At 47.6% G+C, this 21587-nt stretch overlaps 1 protein-coding gene across 1 annotated transcript in view; it reads left to right on the top strand.

Moving 5' to 3' along the window:
- The first annotated feature begins 13227 nt into the window (after positions 1-13227).
- The window catches only part of LOC134944763 (sodium channel protein type 2 subunit alpha-like), a 329999-nt gene continuing 321639 nt past the window's right edge, over positions 13228-21587 (top strand). The window contains exon 1 of the mRNA XM_063933609.1: positions 13228-13413. The gene's annotated coding sequence lies outside the window, so the exon portion shown is untranslated. The remainder of the gene's footprint in view (positions 13414-21587) is intronic.

Here is a 21587-nt window from a genome sequence, read left to right as displayed (position 1 = left end):
CAATTAAAATATATTAACATTAAGGAAGCAGATCTGCCCTTTCTTTGTAAAATAATACAAATGTATTCTAAACATCATCTACAGTATGATTGATTGACAGAACATACTGCGTATCCATTTGGCAGGTCGACCCTACTTAGGTCGACAGTTACTAGGTCGACCACTGTTGGTCGACATGGACAAATGGTCGACACATGAAAATGGTCGATACAGGACAGGTCAACCCATGAAAAGGTCGACATGGCTTTTAAAAAATAAATAGATTTCTAACTTTTTCATACTTTAACATCCATGTGGACTACGACTGGGAATAGTAACAAGCGAAGCAAGCCATGCAAGGGGGCGTGGTACACTAATTGCTGTTCTTGGTCATGTTACAGAACAAATGATACCAAAAACAGTTAAAAAATCCATGTTTACCTTTTCACGTGTTGACCTGTCCCATGTCGACCATTTTCATGTGTCGACTATTTGTCCATGTCGACCATCTCAATGTCAACCAACAGTGGTCAACCTAACGACTGTTGACCTTAACATGGTCGACCATTCATACCAGAACCAACATACTGTAGGTGCTCAATAAATCAAGACTGTAACATTGTGAGATATTTCTTTTTACACTAACAGAATGACTGTTGAATTGTCTCATCCCTGTTACTGACAAAACCAAATGGTGGATACAGTCTATTCACAAAGGTTTAGTATTATAGTCCAGTAAATGAACATGACGGTGGTGCCGTCTGCGAATTTGATGATCTTTACTGATTGCGTCTCTGAGGTGCAGTCATTTGTGTACAAGGAGAAGAACAGGGGTGAGAGGACACAGCCCAGAGGGGCTCCTGTACTAATGGACAGTGCTTGACAGGCGAATTCCCCTGCTTTCACCACCTGTGTCCTATCTGTCAGGAAGTCTGCTATATAGAAACAGGTAGCTTCTGGGACCCCTAGGCGAAGTTGCAGTGCAACATGTTTTTTTTTTATCAAAGTGCGCAATTACTTGCTGTTTCTTAAGCTGGTTACACACCTATACAATCGTCGGCCTGTCCTCCCAATATTGTGTAATTAGGCGACCATTGGGGGTAATTCTAAGTTGATCGCAGCAGGAATTTTTTTAGCAGTTGGGCAAAACCATGTGCAGTGCAGGAGGGGGGGGGCAGATATAACATGTGCAGAGAGAGTTAGATTTCGGTGTGGTAACTTCAATCTGCAATCTAAATTGCAGTGTAAAATGAAAGCAGCCAGTATTTACCCTGCACAGAAACAAAATAACCCACCCAAATCTAACTCTCTCTGCAAATGTTATATCTGCCCCCCCCCCCCCCCCCCCTGCAGTGCACATGGTTTTGCCCAACTGCTAAAAAGTTTCCTGCTGCAATCAACTTGGAATTACCCCCATTGTTAATATGTGTACTTTGGGGGTCATTCCGAGTTGTTCGCTCTGTAAATTTCTTCGCATCGCAGCGATTTTCCGCTTAGTGCGCATGCGCAATGTTCGCACTGCGACTGCGCCAAGTAAATTTGCTATGCAGTTAGGAATTTTACTCACGTTTTTTTCTTCGTTCTGGTGATCGTAATGTGATTGACAGGAAGTGGGTGTTTCTGGGCGGAAACTGGCCGTTTTATGGGTGTGTGTGAAAAAACGCTACAGTTTCTGGGAAAAACGCGGGAGTGGCTGGAGAAACGGAGGAGTGTCTGGGCGAACGCTGGGTGTGTTTATGACGTCAAACCAGGAACGACAAGCACTGAACTGATCGCAGATGCCGAGTAAGGTTGAAGCTACTCAGAAACTGCTAAGAGGTGTGTGGTCGCAATTTTGAGAATCTTTCGTTCGCAATTTTAAGAAGCTAAGATTCACTCCCAGTAGGCGGCGGCTTAGCGTGTGTAAAGCTGCTAAAAGCAGCTTGCGAGCGAACAACTCGGAATGAGGGCCTTTGTACTGTTGCAGGAACGTTAGCAGATAAATGGCCTTAAGTGCTCCTGCAACAGCCAGGATCGCATCTCATGTACTGTTTAATTTTTGTCGGGCTAACCTCCAGATCCCATAGAGCAGGGGCGGCCAGACTTTTGGAGTTGGCGATCTACTTTGAAAGCTAAAAAGCTTTTGTGATCTACCTAGGAGGAATAAAGGGGCGTGACATAACAAAAATTGGGTGTGGTATAACAAAAAGTGGGCGTGGTATAACAAAAAAAGGGACGTAGCCTTGCTGCACAGAGTGTAATGACTGCCTCACACGAAATAACACATTGGACCCCACAGGCAAAAACCTCAAACACATATGCCCCCACAGTGCCAGATACACATGCCCCCACAGTGCCATGTGCCCACAGTGCCAGATATGCCCCCACAGTGCCAGATACAGATATGCCCCCACAGTGCCATGTGCCCACAGTGCCAGATATGCCCCCACAGTGTCAGATATGCCCCCACAGTGCCATGTGCCCACAGTGCCAGATATGCCCTCACAGTGCCATGTGCCCACAGTGCCAGATACAGATATGCCCCCACAGTGTCATGTGCCCACAGTGCCAGATATGCCCCCACAGCGCCAGATTACAGATATGCCCCACAGTGCCATGTACCCACAGTGCCAGATATGCCCCCACAGTGCCAGATATGCCCCCACAGTGCCATGTGCCCGCAGAGCCAGATATGCCCCCAGTGCCACATATGACCCCACAGTGCCAGATATGCCCCACATTGCCAGATATGCACCCACTGAGCCATGTGCCCACAATGCCAGATATGCCCCCATAGTAGAGCTCACCGGAGTGGAGAGCGCAGCGCGCGCTTCTCCTGTCTTCCGCCCTGCTTCTCAGTCTAATCTCCGGTGGTGACGGCAGCGTGTATAGCTCAAATCAGGCGCCGGTCCGCGAGCTCTCATTGGCTAACGAACCGGCACCTGATTGAGCTATACACTCTGCCGTCACTGAGGAGGCAGAGTGGCAGGCAGGAGAGGCGCGGCTTCGGGTGGCTGGGCGGCGGATTGCGATCGACTGGTCGAATGTCCGCGATCGACCAGTCGATCGCGATCGATTGTTTGGCCACCCTTACCATAGAAGCACATACGCACTGAGCTATTTAAGCACAGTGTGTATGGAGCAGCGAGGAGGCTGACAGGAAGTCAAGATGGGAGAAAACTGCTGATTTGGAGCATTCATGTGTGTGTACCCAGCTTATCTTTATTCCTAGCTCAGAATAAGGCCCAATGAGCATACAGTCCCCACAGTATTCTATTAACCAGAATTAGGCTTTAGCAGCCAGGTTCGGTGGAACCATACAGGGGAGACCTGCAACTTGGAGTTCCCGCCACCAACCCTAGCCCGCTTGGTACCAGGACTTGGATCCCTACAGAGATTGGGCCCGCAAAAAATGTATGGGCACTACCTCCTTGGTATACCCAGCCTAAACTCATTTAGCAATGGGTACATAGTATTAGTTTTTATAAAATAAAAAAATTATTTGTCCTCTGAGCACTACAGGTCCTAACAAGTCCTGGACAGCCAAAATGGCTGCCAGTGAATGCCGACACTTGGAGAAGCATATCCTGACAACCAGGCCTTCTTGTACTTATAATGTTGCAAGGAAGATGCAGAAAATGAAATACACACCAGATTAATCAAGAAAAAAAACGGATTCTGAGTTGCACATATTTTTCTACATGGGTGCAAAGTGGTGAATTTCTGCATACAGTAAATATCCAGAAGTAACCTTATGCAATTTTGCGTATATGTCCATCCTATTTCGAGTTGGATGAAATTTGACTGGATTTGTCTTTCCGTGACATAGGGCATTTTAGGGTAGGAACTGGGAAGTGGCAAAGCTATCTCACAGAACCACCTGACTTGTGGGAGTTTCATGGGAGTGTCATAGGAGTGAATCAAAACCTTCATGTGATTCGTGCTAAAACACAAGAGTGGAGCACTAGTGACAAGACTATTGCTAGAGTGGGAGAACAACAGGTGGAAAGGGCCCTGTCCATGAGACCTTGTGTACTAAGTGGAATAAGTGAACTGTTGGGTGGTGAACTAAGGGGACCCATACGTCAGCATTCACAATTGATTATTTCACAGATCCTGTACATTTTTTCTTAGATATATTGTTCCCCCAATCCATCTGACCTTGCCCGTTAGTTTCAAATGATTTGCAAATCATTTTCCATTAAACAGATCTGCCAACCTTGAAGATTGATCAGTTTACTAGAAACGGTTCAGATCTACTGATTATTGCCCATATACACTAGCAATCTACAGTCTCAATTGATATGTGAAATTAAACATGTTGAAAAATCTGATTTAACAATCCCAATCGATTTGTGAAAGAAATCTGCGATCTGTGAACCCCATACATTGCAGATTTATTGACAAAATCATCTGCAAAATGTCAGATTGTCTCAAATGATTGCTGACGTATGGGCCCCTTAAGAAGTAAACAAGGTGGAGGGGCAGAGGAGATAAGTGGTCCTGCACACACTCCCCATGTGAGAATGTTCAGGGAAAGGAAACGGGAGAAGGCAACACAGCATTTCCACTGTACTTTTACCCTGGATTTATTCTAGCTTATGGCAGGGAAATCAGGTGTCTAGCGGCTCCCACACAGGGGTGGTATTCATGTGACAGCCGGTCAGCTGACCGACAGTCACATGACCTCCTCCGTGAGCCCGACGGCTCACTATCCCGATGGTCGGCATGCCGACCAACAGGGACTATTTCCACTCGTGGGTGTCCACGACACCCATAGAGTGGGAATAGAACCCGTGGCGACCGCAGGTCGCCACCGAGTCCGCTGGCGTGGCGAGCGCAGCGAGCCCGCAAGGGGCTTGCTGCACTCGCCCCTCCCCGCCGGGATCCCGGCGTCGGTATGCTGCCGGGATCCCGGCGTCGGTAAGGTGACCGGCGGTCAGGAGACCGCCGGTCACCAGTACTACACCCCCCACACAGTTGTGGGAGCCACCGGTGAAGGAAATACCCTTTTTTGCACAGGCCCAAAAATTCAGAAGGAAACGAACAACTCCGATTGGCTCGTCATCCTGTCATCTTATTTGGATGGCTTTCTAATCACTGAAGATAGCTGGCAGGGTATGTTGGGGCTTGTAGTGTCACAACACCTAGAGAACCACAGGTTGTCCAGACCTGGTATAAAGCAGAAGAAAGAAAGTAAGATTGACAATCCCTAAAATGCCTAAAAGTTGTCTCTTGTGTCAAAAGCATTAGAGCAAACAGCAAAGAAGATGTAAGATGTACCGAAAGTTCTAACCAGAGCCAGATTATAGGCGGGGCGGACGGGACAATCATCCAGGGGCCCCCACGCACTGAGGGCCCCCACACTCCAGCAAACACTGCCCTGAGCTGACTCCCCTGCACCCTTCCTGGAAGGCTCCAAGTCCAAGCAGCACAGGAAGGATTTTATCTTTGAGACAGAGACAGGTTTATCTCCATCTCTACAGTGAGCCACACCCTCTCACGGACATAATGCCATGATTCATGGATGTATGGTAAAGGGGGCGGGCCTAATGCAAGAAGTGCCCACCCCAGTGATCTGATGCTGTAGCCTAACAGGTACTGTTTCCCATGCTCTATTACTCCCTCCTCTCCCTCTCTCTCCCTCTTTATCGCTTGGTCCCCCCCTCTCTCCCTTGGCACTCTCTTTCCCTGCCACTCTCTTGCTCTCCTCTCTCTCTGTCTCTGACACTTTCCCTCTTCCTCTCTCACTTGTTCCCCATTCTTGCTCTGTCTCTCTCTCTCCCTCACTGACACCCTCTCTCTCCTCTTTCTCTCTCTCTAGCTTCCCTCACTCTGTCACTTCCTGACACTTTCTCTCTCCCTCTCTCTCTTGTTCCTCCCTCTCATTCTTTCTCTCCCTCCCTTACACCCTTTCTCCCTTACTCCCCTCTCTTACTATCTGTTTCTCTCTCCACCTCCCTGACACCCCCCCTCCTGCTCGCTCCCCCCTCCTTCTTCCTCTTTCTTTCCCTCCCTGACACCTCTCTCACTGTCTCTCTCTCCCTGACACCCTCTCGGTCCCCCCCTCTACCTCTCTCTCCCCTCTCTCTCTCTCTTTCTGTCTGTCTCCCTGGCACCCCCTCTCTCTCTCTCTCTCTTGTTCCTTTTTCTCTGTCTCTCTCCCTGGCAGCTTCACTTTATCTTTTGCTCCTCTCTCCTCCTTCTCTCTCCCTCTCTCTCTCCAACTCTCTCTCTCTTTCCGTCTCCCTCTTGCTCCCCCCACTCTATCTCTCTTTCTCTCCCTCACTGACACCCTCTTTCTCTTTCCCTTTCTTTCCTCTCTGTCTCTCTCCCTTACATCTTCTCTATCTCTCGCCCTCTCGCGATCTGACACCCTCTCTCTTTCTCTCACTCCCTCTCTTTCCCTGACATCCTCTTTCTCTAGTTCTGACACCCTCTCTCTCTCCCTGACCCCCTCTCTCTCTCGTTCTCCCCCCCTCCTTGTCTCCTTTGCTTCCCCCTCTCTCTCTTTTTCTCTCACTGAGACTCTCTTTATCTCTAACACGCCTCACTCACTCTCCTACTCCGCTGAGTGGCAAAGTAGTGACAGCGGCGGGGTGCAGAGTCAATTTTAATGATGGAGCCCTCCACACATTTGTTGGGAGCCCCCACCAATTGATTTACATCATGAGATAGTCTGCCCACCATTCATTACACCGGAACTGTGTACACCATGACCAGTTGTGTGTGTGCTATACTGTATGTCCTTTGTTGTTATTTCACCTGCATTTGCAGAGAAATATGTTGCTGATTCACCCACACATCCTGATGCAAGAGAAACAGCAGGATGGCTGACCGTAGAGTGTTCCAAAGGTATCGGTCATTGAGAGAATGCACTTACAGTGCCCACCCTGGGGGTTACAATTATATAGCTGATCTATACTGAAATAATAGGAAACTCACTGAACACCTGAAATACAGTGGTAGCTCTTTACATAACAATCCTCTTTAGGAGAGCGCAATGACTGCATAGGAATAAAGAGAGTTAAACCTCCTGTGAGGGGTGGACCTAACTCTTGCTGCTGAATTGCCTCTGGTGAGTGTTGCATTGTAGATTCACAGACTGTTAGCTGGTTAGCAATTTTAGCATTTGCAGTGCAACGTGTATTCTGTGTGCCACCCTCCTTTAATCCCACACTCTGTTCGTATGATGGCCTCTCGCCCCCGCCGTGCCGCTGGGACCCCAGCTCGCTACCACTCATCAGGCGGTGAGGCTGGGCCCGAGGATGGGCCGGCTGGCCCAGCTGACGGCTACCCGTCTTCCGGGGCCGACGCGGGCGCCGATGCGGCGGTGGCTCGGCGGACTCGGTCCTCCTTGCCCCTGGTTTCCGGTCCGGTGTTACCGGCCAGCCGCGGGCGGCGGGGAGGGCTGGGAGCGCGGGGGAGACGCCTGGAGGTGGCCGGGCATCGGCCTGCACCTCCGGCTGAAGCACCGTTGCCGGGTACGTGCGCGCCAGGTCGGGCGGCCGATGGAGGCTCCCAGTCTGTCTCCCCTCTCATCCGCCTTGTCGCGGCCGCGAGGTAGAGCCGGGCGAGGGGGGCGGATGGCGGCGGCGAGTCGGACGAGGCCCGTCGCGGGGTCTCATCCGGCGGTCACTTCAGGGCCCAGCGGTGGAGGGAGTGTGGCAGGAAGCGGTGGGCCGCACGCACAGGGTGCGCGCGCCCGCGCTCTCAGACAGTGGTGCCGTTCGCGCACGTGTGCGCGCAGCGGCGCCGACAGTGTCCTCATCTCCCCTGCTGCCTCCCTTGCAGCCGGAGTCCGGCGGGGAGCGGCGGCGGGGGGGGGCGGTCCAGGGGCGAGCACGGCGGCATTGAGCCCCGCCGAGGCACCTTCCCTGCAGACGGAGAGAGCTCCGGCCTGCGGGGGAGGGCGCACGAGGGGGGCCGGTAGTAGCCGGAACAGCGCTGGTGAGGGCCTGTAGGCTCAGGTTAGAGTAGGGGACTGGTGGGGGACCACGCCACCTGTGGTCAGGGGGGCCAGTAGTTCCCCAGCGGGCCAGGCGGAGCATTGGTCGTCGGGTCCCCTGTTGGCGACTACCGGGCGCCGGGCAGGGAGGCGTGCGCCGGCATCTGCGGGGGCTCCCGCGGGGGCCAGCAGTGACTTTTGGGGAGGTCAGGACCCCTCCGGTCAGTTGGCGTCGGCTCTGTCGACGGTGGTGGCGGCGTTGGGCCCGTTGGCCGCTGCAGCATCCCCGGGGACAGCTAGGCATTCCGGCGCGCGCGCGGAAGCAAGGGCGTCCGGTGCGCGGCCCGGGTCGGCAGCTCAGCAAATTGCTCGCGCTTGTCGTGATTTGGGGGTGGCCGCAGCGCAGCTGGGACACCGTCAAGTGCGGGCCGAGCAGGCGGCGGGAGTGGTTTCCGGGTCCTTTGCTCTGTCTTCTTCAGGTGATCGCGGAGAAGTTGAAGTGGTTGGGAGCGACGAGGAGGAAGTCGAAGTTTCCACACCGGAGGATTCCCAGTCCGAGCAGTCGACAGCGTCAGGTGAGGTTGAGCAGCCGGCGTCTGGCTCCAGCACGCGCTCCAGTTCTCTCAGTTCTTCCTCTTCTTCATCCCTGTCGTCGCCGGCGTCCGACATCAGTAGCACGACTAAAGCAAAAAAGCGTGCGACGAAGTACGCCAAGAGGGCGGCGGGGCAGCAGGAGAGGCGGAAGAGACGTAAGCAGCTTAGCGAGGACGCTCGCAGGGCCAAGAAGTGCCGCGATTTGCCGGGAGTAGTACACTGCGATTACACGGCCGTGTTGAGGGGGTTGCGGGATAGCTGCCGTAGAAAGATCTGCAGGGGTGATTACGTTGATATGTTCTTCCTGACTAAGGACGCGAAGAAGGACTATAAATCAGCGGCAGCTAAGAAGGGCATCGGAGATGAAGCTTTCCGTACTTTCGACAACTGGCTGGCCGGTTTTTGCGTATTTGCGGCGTGTTACCTGGAAGATAGGCCTGACGAACATATGAACGTCATATGATACCTGCACTTGATACACGATATGCAGCGCACATCGGCAGGCATCGAATGGCGGATGTATGACGAGAAATTCCGGGAGAAACAGGATTGCCTGCAGGTGATTGACTTTGGATGCAAAGACGTGGAAGTCTGGCTCCAGGTCACCCGGACTTCTCAACCCGCAAGGGAGCCCCGGAATCTGGGGGCGGACGGGCAACGCGCAGGGTCGTCCGCCCAAATGAGCGGCGCGGACGGCGGAGCGGGCAAGACAGGTAGATTGGGCGGGGGAGGGCAGGCCGCCGCGAAAGGGAAGTGCTTCGCATTTAACAATGCGTCCTGTTCCTTCGGCAAGCAGTGTCGGTTTCGACATTTGTGCTTGCAATGTGGCGGCTCTCACCCGGCCTCGACCTGTTTTAAAGGCAATCGCCAAGGTGCGCGGGGTAAGCAATGCTACGCAAGACCCGGCGCGAGCGGGATCGCTCCACAGGGCACAAACGCCAATTAATTTGGACGCCATGGCTAAATGGTTGGATTGGCATCCAAATAGTACGGACGCTCAGTTTTTGTTTCAAGGTTTTAAGTTTGGTTTTCGCTTGCCTGTTGTGAGCGATGTATCGGTTCGGGCTCTCCGGAATCTTCAGTCCGCTCGCGCCTTGCCGGCGGTTCTGCGCAAGAAGGTGGATAAGGAGGTACGGCTGGGTAGGATGGAGGGCCCGTTTAGCTCACCACCGGTGGATGACTTGGTCATCTCCCCAGTGGGGGTTGTCCCCAAGAAAACTCCAGGTGCCTTTCGGCTCATTCAGCATCTTTCTTACCCGTCGGGGTCGTCGGTCAACGACGCGATACCACCGGGTCATTGCTCGGTGGTGTACAAGTCGTTTGATGAGGCGCTAGAGTTGGTCCGTAGTTACGGCCCTGGGGCCTTGATGGCTAAGATCGATGTGGAATCCGCGTTTCGGTTGCTCCCGTTGCATCCAGACTCATTCCGTTTTATGGGTTTTCGGATCGGAGCGGAGTATTTCATCGACAAATGTTTGCCGATGGGATGTTCCATTTCCTGCTCGTTTTTTGAAGGGTTTAGCACATTTTTACATTGGTGCGTGGAGTCTTCGTCAGGGGGTCATGGAGTTGCGCATTACCTCAATGATTTCCTGTGTGTGGGACCGGTGAATTCGCCGCGCTGCAGCGACTTGCTGTTCAGCATCCGAGCGCTGTGGGCGGTATTGCGTCATCTATTTTTGAATCGCTTTTGTTCCGGTTGGCGTTCTCAATGGCTTACCACGGAGCCTTTCGGGTTTCGGAGCTGGTTGCACCATCTAAGCGGGCGGACTCGCGCATGCTGCTGGAGGACGTGGTGGTGGGTGAGAGGTCCTTGCTGTGCAGATTGCGTCGCTCTAAGACGGACCAAGTAGGTAGAGGTCGATGGGTCACCTTGGTTTCGTCGCTGGAGGAGAGCATTTGCCCGGTGAGGTTGGCATCGAAATATGCAGCAGTTCGGCCCGGTGTGCAGGGGTCGTGGCTGCTGCATTATGACGGTTTACCTTTGACGAAATATCAGTTTCGTTGGATGCTGAGTCGCTGTCTAGCGAGCCTGGGCCTTTCACCCGCTGCTTTCGGTACGCATTCCTTTCGAATCGGGGCAGCGACGGCGGCTGCGTCGGCATGGCTTTCCGTGGCGGAAATCCAGGCAGTGGGACGATGGAAGTCGTCGAGTTACAGACGATATATTCACCCAGTGCCATAAGTGTTTGGTTGATTAACGGTTCTGTTTATTAGTAGTTGTATAAGTTCATGTTGTAAAGTTCAGTACGTCCTTGTTTAGTGTGTCTGTTTGTCTCCCCTGTTTATCCTACTCAGGGATTAGCTACTCGCCGCTGCGGGGGTCTGGAGTTCTTTTGCGATTTTTTGCCTGACTTGACGGACTGAGTTCTAATCTACAATTTGGCTGATCAGTTCAAATCAAAATCCCTCAGCAGGTCTTTACGCTTTCACCTCCAGCTGAGTTCTTACATGTTTTTCCCATTTTATACCCCCCTTCCCCCCCCCCCCCCCCGTTTTATTTTCCTTATATTAATTTGATTTTTCCCATTGTGTGTTTATGTTCTGCTTCGATTGGCTGGAAGCTTGTGCAGATCGGCTAGGCCGTAACTTCTGCAAAACACGAAAACCCCCTTTTTTCTTTTGGCAGATCCTTCAGGTTAATGCAATTAATAAACTCCTTTTCGGATACTTATTAACTGATTTTTTACCCCTTTCCTTCTCTTCAGGTTGGGTAGAAGATGACTTGGCAATCTGTGTGGTTGGCCACTCTTATGTGTACTGGGCAGCCAGGTTTTTGGCCTCGGAGGGGGCACAGATGTTTCCTAGGGCTCATGGCGTTCGTTGGCTTGGTTGGCGGGGGATGATGTGGAAAGATCTGAAGAGTAGACTGGTCAGTCAGGTCAGCGAGCATGGGGTCCCTTGGGTACTGGTTGTCCATTTAGGTGGCAACGATCTGGGGAAGAGGACATCTTTGGAGCTGTGGTGGGCCATGATGAAGGATCTGGCCAGTGTGGCCGAGGCGTGGCCCAAGTGTGTCTTGGTGTTCTCTATGATGGTGCCAAGATTGAGTTGGCGAGGAGTGGCGGACGGTCGCCCGATTGATGAGGCCAGGCAAAAGGTGAATGGGGCGGTGGCGAAGTGGGTGTTGGCCCACGGAGGCAAAGTGGTTCGCCACCCTAGGATTCGGTTTCGTGACAGTCACCTTTTTCGGCCTGATGGTGTGCATCTGTCCAAGGAGGGGATGATGCTTTTCCTGGAGGATCTTTTTCTGGTGTTGCAGGAGTTAGGTTGAGGGTATGGTGGCGGTGCGAAGACTCTGGGGAGGAGTCTTTCGCTGTTGGCGGAAAAGAACAGCAGGTTGTAGTTTGTCTTGTTAGTTGCAGTGATTGACAGTTTGGGGTGGTTTAGGTGCACTCACCACAATTGACTTTTAAGGCCGCTAGACCACCCGTCAGGGGGCAGCGTCATCACCCATCAGGGTGGGTAGTCAGCGTGGAGGTCTGAGTCGGGCACCTATTACCTATTTTATGGTTTGTGTTAAATTAGGATCGTTTGGAATTTTAATGTTTGAGGTTATCGTCAGTTGAACAGAGCCGTTCTTTTTTCTGCCACCATATGCCGCTGAATCGGCATGTTAACTTAAATTTTCACTTTACAGGTTTTTCTAATGGTTAGGGTACAATAAATAGCTAACAATTTTCTGCCAAATTCAAGTCTTCGTGTCATTATTTCTTGTTATTAAAGGTACTGAATGCTTTACTTTTGAATAAGGGGTCCACACATTATCATTAGGAGGTTTAGGAGAGCGAAATGACTGCATAGGAATAGAGAGAGTTAAACCTCCTGTGAGGGGTGGACCTAACTGTTAGGAAAGTACAGCCCATGGTAGAGAGGGGAGGGTTCAGTATATATAGGGACTTCTAGGCCAGCTTGGTCTCTCTTGCTGCTGAATTGCCTTCCCGCCCTCCCTCCCTGTTTGGTAGAGGTTCTGGCACGGAGTGCCTTGGCTTTGAATTGTTAGTATGGTTTATCGTTGGCTATTTGTTGGCGGAAAAGAACGGCAGGTTGTAGTTTGTCTTGTTAGTTGCAGTGATTTACAGTTTTGTGTGGTTTAGGTGCACTCACCACAATTGACTTTTAAGGCCGCTAGACCACCCGTCAGGGGGCAGCGTCATCACCCATCAGGGTGGGTAGTAAGCGTGGAGGTCTGAGTCGGGCACCTATTACCTATTTTATGGTTTGTGTTAAATTAGGATCGTTTGGAATTTTAATGTTTGAGGTTATCGTCAGTTGAACAGAGCCGTTCTTTTTTCTGCCACCATATGCCGCTGAATCGGCATGTTAACTTAAATTTTCACTTTACAGGTTTTTCTAATGGTTAGGGTACAATAAATAGCTAACAATTTTCTGTCAAATTCAAGTCTCCGTATCATTATTTCTTGGTATTAAAGGTACTGAATGCTTTACTTTTGAATAAGGGGTCCACACATTATCATTAGGAGGTTTAATGCAATGATTTCACTATGTATCTGATTATAGCATCCCATCCATTCAGAAGTGATGTAAAATCATGTACTGTATCTATTGCACATACTGTACAGTACTGTAAGTACATAATCAATGCACTGTCTGTTCCGTATGTTCCTATTATACTTTTACCAGTAGATGGAGCTGCCATATTGAGGTGTTGCATGTATTTTTATATATTTATTTATTTTGCAGTTTCATACATTACCGACCATAGAGGAAGCAACAGTACAGGAGATGGAGAACATTAAGAAGGGGTTTATGTTCTGTTTTGCAAGCAGTGTGAAATGAATGTCGCAGCTTTGTGCTTTCTGTGCCTCAAAGCAAAAAAAACTGCATTGGCAAGAACACTAGGACTTTACCTATATACCCTGTGCTATGATATCTCATTTTCTCCTCCTCAGGTAAGATAAGATTACAGTGCCTTTCTCCTCTTAACGTCTAGCCTTGTAACACATGGTCTGTAGCTCCTCACATGCATTACGGAAAATCATTACAATTGTCATTTCTAATCACCTGATATTTATAGCTTTCTAAGCCGTAATCCACTGTGTACCTGCACGGTATCTGCTGCAAGTTAGACAGACGAATTCTGTATATTTTTATTTCACTGTTGCTTATGACAATCTTGTAATCGGCATGTAATTAAACATACTTCTTTATCGTTTGCTAGCCATGAGGAAATGAAGCTGGACTTCATCTGGTTTCTGTCTGCTCTCTCAATGCAACACAATAATCACAGATCAAGATCAGATCTGTTATTGGAAGCCAGTGTTTATTAGAAACTGCTGCTATTATCCGGAAAAAAGGGCACATCCTTTAGGCCTCAGGGAATTTTCTTTTCTTTAGTGAGATTAGAAAAGGCCTTCCATACAGCATCCTTTTTGTTTCGTGGAGCAATGTGTTGAATATTTGTATACTTTAAGCAGATCAAAAATTAAGTTAATTAATGAGCTGTGATTTGCTTTTTTTGCTTTTTCTCTTTTTTTTTTTGTAAATAACAATAAATTAAAAAAACAGTAAACTATATGCATAGAAATATTCTCCTTTGTGCTTTAGGTTGTCAATATAATTTCCATTTATTATACCATTTTGGTGCTGCATTTCATAAAAAAAATATTGTGAAAACAAAAAGGTTCCTATAGCAAAACTGAGGTTGTATACTTGAATTTAGCTGGGCGTTGTCATCTGCCAATGTACTAATTGTATTCTGGTCATTTCTAGCTCTTTGTTATGTGCTCTCTGCTGAAAGCTTAATTGTATCTAAATCATGCAAAATAATGGTAATGTATGTAGATTGTTAGGCTGTCTTTAAATAAAACAAAGGTTTAAAGATTAAATGTACCATTATCATGCAATATTTTTGCTGTGTTTTTATGTCGGCTTTATTGTCTTCGTGGGTGTGGCAGCACAAAGCTTCCTCTTAAGTCTTAAATATAGACCTGCACAGGGCAGCACTTAGATTCAAATAATACCCATTATTTTGTGGGGACTAGAAAAAAAATCCAAAGAATTTAAGTTGATTATTTGACAGTTTATTTACCTGACATAGTTATAGCTGGTGCAGATTCCCACACTTAATAATATTGGTTACTTTTATTGAATGCTTAATTTGGGTTATTTACTTTGGTGATATTTAATTAGCATTATTTGATTGTATATACAGAATGAATGCAGGTTTCACAGCCTAACAACATTTTTGTTTGAAATGAAAACTTTTATGCATTATATACTTGATGGCATCAATGTACAGGGAGGAAGCCACATCTATTGATAGGCAGTTCAAGATTTACACTTTATGACTTAATGGGAGGAATTCAAATATTTGAAAAGTCAGCTGGGAGTCTGTTTTTTCTTATCTAATAGACAGGAAAAAAACAGACACCCAACCGACTTTTCAAACATTTGAATTCCCCCCTATGACTCAGTTACTGTTAAACAAACTGCAATAAACAGGGATCCTGTCTTATTACTTTTACTTGTGTAACATAAAATACTAAACAAACTCAGTCATCAAGGCACCCTAAAAGTCCTGGTTTTGAGTATATCCATACCTGATCACCGGTGATTTAATTAGTACCTTAGTTAATTTAATCTAACCACCTGTGCTCAACCATGGATATCCTTAAAATCTGGACTTTTAACATGCCTTGAGCCATACTTGCCTACCTGACCCTCTCCATGAGGGAGAAAATGCTCTGTTCCTGGACTTTCCTGTTAATGTATGATTGCCATCGCCTGTGGTGAAACACCTTTCTTATCAATTAACATGTGATGGCAATCATACATTACCAAGAAAGTCATTCCATGAGCATTTTTTCCCTCATGGAGAGGGTCAGGTAGCCAAGTATGCCTTGAGCATACTCCCCAACATGACCCTTTCCAGGAGGCACACAATGGTCTGTTCCAGGACTTCCCTCTTAATTTAAAATTGCCCTCACCTGTGTTGAAAGACCTTTGTTATCAATTAACCTGTTTAAAGCAGGTGATGGCAATCCTAAATTAGGGGGGAAGTCCAGGAACAGGGCATTTTGTCTCTCCTGGAAAGGGTCATGTTGGGAGGTATGCCTTGAGGAGCAAGTTTGCGAACAACAACACTAGGCAGTTGCTTCATAGTTCATTTAAATACAGCACATTGGTTCCCAAACTCGGTCCTCAAGGACCCTTAACAGTTCCAGGTCTCCTCACAGACTCATAAGTGAAATAATTACAGTAGCTCCACTTGTGGATCCTTTAAATATTGAGTAATGAATAAACCTGTGTATCTGCTAAGTGACCTGGAAAACATGAACTGTTGGGGGTCCTAAAGTGCTGAGTGTGGGAACTACTGATATAGAATATATGACAGGTTCTCAAACTCGGTCCTCAGGACCCCACACAGTGCATCTTTTGCACAAGTGTAGGCTGACCATACTAGCCCTTTAAACTGGGACACTCATGAATTACACAGGTTCTGTGGCTAATAAAAACCAGGTGACATGCAGACTTGAAGTAAGCCAGCCACAGAACCTGTGTAATTCATGAGTGTCCCAGTTTAAAAGGCTAGTATGATCAACCTACACAATTGAAATTATTTGCTCCACACGTGGATCTGCTGGATTACCTGGAAAACGTTGACTGTTTGGGGTCCTGAGGACCGAGTATGAGAACCTATGGAATATATAATACAGAAAATAGGTAACTTTTTAACAACTCATCTATCGTTGCCACCTGTCCCTAATTTCTAGGGAAAGTCCAAAGGTTTTATAATATGTGCCTGAAAATGTGCCTATTTTTCAGTTTTGATCAACTTCCCATGCCATTCTTCTTATTCTGGGTATTTATTTTAATTCTAATTATATGTTTTTATTGTATTAGCATTCTAATTCATTAATAGTAGAAGATGAACAGTTAAAGTATATTCTTAGATGAAGTTGCTCAGGAGTGAAGTGGCACTTGAAACTATTTAATAATGTTGGAAAATATGGTTATCAGTGAATTATCCTGAAATTATTAGTTGACTGATCACTATCTTTATGGTTTTTCTTTACCTTTTGAAACCAACTATTAACTCTAAGAAACACGCCCAAGCAATCTGCATAAGTAATTTACATATTGGCTTTAGAAAATGTTTTTAAATACATCTATTTTTATCTTCTATGGAAAAATGTAAAAAAAATGGGAAAATAAAGTGATCCAAAAGTTTCATTAAAGGAATTAATATAATCTTTGGGCAAAATAAGAGAAAATTTGGCCAGGAGTAGGGGGTGGGAGACAGCATTTAAAGTGACAAAACATTATATATATATATACAATACAGTCAGGGCCGGTTCTAAGAGTTGTGGCGCCCCAAGCAAAATATGGGGGCGTGGCTTCAATTGGGGGCGTGGTCACGACGCTGCAAGAAAATAAATAAATAAATAAAAATAATACTTACCATCCCCGTTCCTGATCCAGACCCCCTCCGCCGGCGGCACCGCTCTTCTCCCCTCTCTCTTCTCTTCGATCTATGGGAGAGACGTTATTACGTCTCTCCCATAGAACAGCATAGACACTAGAGGTCAATTATGACCCCTAGTGTCTGTGCCACTATGCTGTGCGGTGCGCGATGACGTCATCGCGCATCGCACAGCAAAGGTCCTCTACACGAAGGGAAACTAGACCGTAGCGTCTAGTTTCCCTTCATGGAGAGGACTTTTGCTGTGCGGTGCGCGATGACGTCATCGCGCACCGCACAACTAAGGTCCTCTCAATGAAGGGAAACTAGACGCTACGCGTCTGGTTCCCTTCAAAGCGGGGTGGCACAGCAGGGCACTGCGGGGGGCACAGTGGCGGATCTTGCCCTGGTGCGGCGCCCTCCGGATGGCGCCGGCGCCCTCCGGAAGGCGGCGCCCCGGGCAAAAGTACCGCTTGCCCGTGGCAAGAACCGCCACTGAATACAGTCCCCTGGTATGGATCAACCAGATATCTCTCCCAATCAGGGACCAGGCGGCACTCCACGGATTTATGAAAAAGCAGCTTTTTTAATTCAAAGTGCAATCAGTGCATCAAAATGAGCATAATACCGACGTTTCAACGCCTGACAGCACCTTGAAAAAAAACGCCTGTCAGGCGTTGAAACGTCGGTATTATGCTCATTTTGAATTAAAAAAGCTGCTTTTTCATAAATCCGTGGAGTGCCGCCTGGCCTGATTGGAAGAGATATCTGGTTGATCCATACCAGGGGACTGTATTGTATGTATTCCAATGGGATGGCACCCAGTGGCTGCTGCATTAGTGAGTGCCTACTACCCTCTTCTTGTTATATATATATATATATATATATATATATAATATAAATGCAAAAGTGGTGGCACTCGCAGGACTTATACCAATAATAAATGACACGGCGGTCAAGAATCAAGAATCAACGTTTCGTTAATTTAATAACGTCATCAGGATACAGACAGAATAAAAGACAAACAATTTATAACCACTTACCCCACCTCGTGTGTCCCTGCCATCGCCGTCGGCGCCAGGTCCTGTGACAACACCCTCCGGCGCTGCGCACTTCCTATGCGCCCGGCCACGTTTGATAAAGAATGACAGTTCTGGTCCAGTATAAAGTGGACTAGACGACAACAGTGTCGCAACGGCTGATAGACCCCCAGAGTGCGGTATATTTGTGTATAAACTCACTATATCCAAAGTACAGAGAAATGCATTGGGGGGGAGAACAGATAAACTCTGTAGACGTATTATCAGTGAGGTAGTATCCTTCAGATAGGTTTTTTGAGATTGAACGACAGGTTGGAGGAAAAAGTCCAAATATTGAGAGATTTTATAGTATATGGATTCCCTAGCAGCTATAATCGGGCGGCCCGGAGGGGCAGTAGGGTGTTTATGGATTTTTGGCAACGTATATAGCACAGGTGCCACTGGGTGTTGCTGAATCAAGGTTTTCATCGTTGCCCCTGTAATGATACCATTAACTGTAGCCTCCTCCAGTACTGTTCTTAACTCTGTTTCAAACCTGGAAGTCGGATCAGCCGGTAATTCAAGATAAACTTGTGGGTCTGCTAGTTGTCGGTAAATCTCTTCCTTGTATTTTGATAGGTCCTGTATGACAATACCACCCTCCTTATCGGCGGGGCGTATGACAATACTCCTTTCACGACTGAGATTTTTTAAAGTATCCCATTCAGATTTAGACATATTGGGACTACTCGGCCTAAAAGACTGAATTGATCCCCTGACCTGTTTATCCAGTGACCGATTAAAGCATCTTAGGGAAGTATTCATACTGACTGGATCAAAACTTGATGTCCCTTTGATCTTATTTAATGGGTTAACAATGTCCAAGTCAGATTGTTCGGATGCCCCAAAGTGTTCGCGCAATCTTAACTTTCTATTGAACCTATATGCATCAAGTTTCCACTGGAAATCATTAAACTGACAGGACGGTACAAAGGAGAGTCCTTTGTTCAATAATTTTCTCTCCTCAGGTGATAAAGTTCTGCTGGAAAGATTGAAGACTATTTCTTCTTTGCAGCCTTGTTCTTGCGTTTTGAGGATCCTTTGCCACTGTCCTCCTCTTCGGGTAAAAGGTCTCCCCTCTTCGGGTAAAAGGTCTCCTCTTGTTTCTCGCTGAGCGCGAGTACTGACCCCTAAAGGGGGTTTGCCAGTGTTGGATCTGTTGTTTGTCTCAGTCTCACTTTGGGAGGACTGACCGCCACTCGAAGTTTCAGTATCCCCCGCAAATCTCCTAAATTTTCTTTGTCGTGGATTGTATGCCCTTTTATAGCTGGGGTTCAACGCCCATGGATAGACTCTTCCTTCAGCGTAATCTTTCTGTACCAGACTCAGCTTATTACGTTTAAACTTCACCAGGTCTCTGCGGTATTTCTCTACCTGTGTAGCTAATTTGCCCAACCAATCCGTACTCTGATCCAGTTGTATCGTAGGAAGATGTTTTATCTCAAATTCTTTCTTTTTATTCTTAATTTCTCTGAGTTATCTCGCTGACTCTTCTATAACTAATAGGATCAGGTCTAGACTGCATTTATTCAAAATCGCAGCCCACTTACGGCAGAACTCCGCATTGTATTTCCCTATAGTAGGGGAATTTCTTACTCGGAATCCCCTAGGGATCTGACCACTACGGTGATAATCCGAAAGAGTCACCCCATGTAAGAAGAAGTCAATTTCCTTTTTTGACAGCCTCAGTAATTGCACATAAAGTTGTTCCGCAGATTCACCCCCTTCTGATTGCTCAAAGTGTTCCTTGAAGTGTATGGTGTCCGCATCCACATCAGAAAAGCTCCAAGTTTCCCCCACGGGCAGAGCAATATTCCTGATGCCTGTGTTCTCTTGCATGCTCCAAAAGAAATAGTTAAAAACAAACAGGAATCAGGTCCTGGGGTGAAAGCAGCTGATGAAATGTACTCCAAACAATAGTGGATGATGCCTTGCCAAGCAGGTGTAGGGAAACCACTATCAGTTCCAAACAACGTCCCGTGGTAGTCCCATACCAAATATCTATGCAGAAATAGCCGGCACTCTCTCCTTGTTTTTAGTAATGCCTCGGTGCCTCCCAAACTGGTCTCACAACCGGATACAAATGCAAAAGTGGTGGCACTCGCAGGACTTATACCAATAATAAATAACACGGCGGTCAAGAATCAAGAATCAACGTTTCGTTAATTTAATAACGTCATCAGGATACAGACAGAATAAAAGACAAACAATTTATAACCACTTACCCCACCTCGTGTGTCCCTGCCATCGCCGTCGGCGCCGGGTCCTGTGACAACACCCTCCGGCGCTGCGCACTTCCTGTGCGCCCGGCCACGTCTGGCGGTTGCTAGGGAACCTAGTTGAACGAACAACAGTGACAGCATGAATGAGATCAGGGCATCAGTGCTCGCTCCTGTTCCTCTCCCCATACATCATCTACCCAAAAATAGCATGATAAACTGCACATTATAAATTTGGAAACACACGGGGAACATAATCCCCGGGATAGGGGACACACCATATCAAACAAATATAGAACAGTGTCGCAACCATAGTAACATGGTAGACTAGGGCATGGCGGGTGGACTGGGCTGAATCTAAGTGAATGCTATGAAATATATACACAACTTAAGTGTATAATTAATGGAATGGAGGAGGGACATAAGCACTTACAGGAAGCAATTCAAGAGAAGGTGCTCATTGAGACCTTTCGGAGTGATGGTACTGAGACGGTGGATCCACCGTGCCTCTTTCTGCAGGAGGGCCTTACCCCTATCACCTCCGTGTAGATTTTTGGGGACGGTATCTATAATTTTGTATCTCAGTGTAGCAAGGCCATGATTCAGTGTTTTAAAATGCCTTGCAACAGGCTGATTGGTACCACTCTTGCCACCCTCCAATGCCTGGCGAATGGAGGATCTATGTAATGCCATGCGCTCTTTGAATTGTCTAGTGGTTTTCTCCACGAAATGCAAGAAAAAAGCAAGTAATGTGGACATTATTCCATTTGTCCAACAGTACAACAGTGCCAGTCCTATGATTTCGAAGGTGGTCAAGAACCTGTGGCCAGTCGTGACCTCGGAACCGGATCTGAAGATGCTTAGCAAAACTAGACTGTTGCCGAATTATACCAGAAATAGAAATTTGAAAGACTGGCTAGTGAAAAACGATGTTTCTACTGTATCAGTGGGTGGCCCGCTTACCTTTTTGTCCAGAAAACCAGGTTGTTACCGCTGTACGGGCTGTACCACTTGCAGTTTTATGGTATATGGGGACTCGTTCGCCCATCCACATTCAGGGGAACGGATCGCCATACGCCATATCTTGACCTGCAGCAGCACCCATGTCATTTACATTATTCGTTGTCCTTGCGGTCTCCTCTACGTGGGGAAAACCACTAGACAATTCAAAGAGCGCATGGCATTACATAGATCCTCCATTCGTCAGGCATTGGAGGGTGGCAAGAGTGGTACCAATCAGCCTGTTGCAAGGCATTTTAAAACACTTAATTATGGCCTTGCTACACTGAGATACAAAATTATAGATACCGTCCCCAAAAATCTACGCGGGGGTGATAGGGGTAAGGCCCTCCTGCAGAAAGAGG

Source organism: Pseudophryne corroboree, chromosome 7 (genome assembly GCF_028390025.1).
Source record: "Pseudophryne corroboree isolate aPseCor3 chromosome 7, aPseCor3.hap2, whole genome shotgun sequence".
NCBI lineage: Eukaryota > Metazoa > Chordata > Amphibia > Anura > Myobatrachidae > Pseudophryne > Pseudophryne corroboree.
This window is presented reverse-complemented; position numbering and strand designations above follow the sequence as displayed.